Here is a 208-nt window from a genome sequence, read left to right on the forward strand (position 1 = left end):
ACTGGAAGAAAATCTAAGCTTCTCACAGTTATTGTAAACTATGTAAAAAATCTGCACATCGGCAGAAACAGACTGGAAATGAGAAAATCAATTACCTCGCCTTCTCCCCGTGAACGATTGCACAGAACGTTCAAAAGGAGAGAAAAGAGTGAGAAAACATCTGATTACATAAAAGCAGAATAAGTTCAATTCATCTTTCGTTAGTGTT

The 208-nt window shown here is 36.5% G+C and overlaps 1 pseudogene; it reads right to left on the reverse strand.

The window, feature by feature from the left end:
• Positions 1-208, reverse strand: part of LOC119591611 — a 25,189-nt pseudogene that overhangs the window by 16,524 nt on the left and 8,457 nt on the right.

The sequence above is a fragment of the Penaeus monodon genome, chromosome 29, assembly GCF_015228065.2.
Source record: "Penaeus monodon isolate SGIC_2016 chromosome 29, NSTDA_Pmon_1, whole genome shotgun sequence".
NCBI lineage: Eukaryota > Metazoa > Arthropoda > Malacostraca > Decapoda > Penaeidae > Penaeus > Penaeus monodon.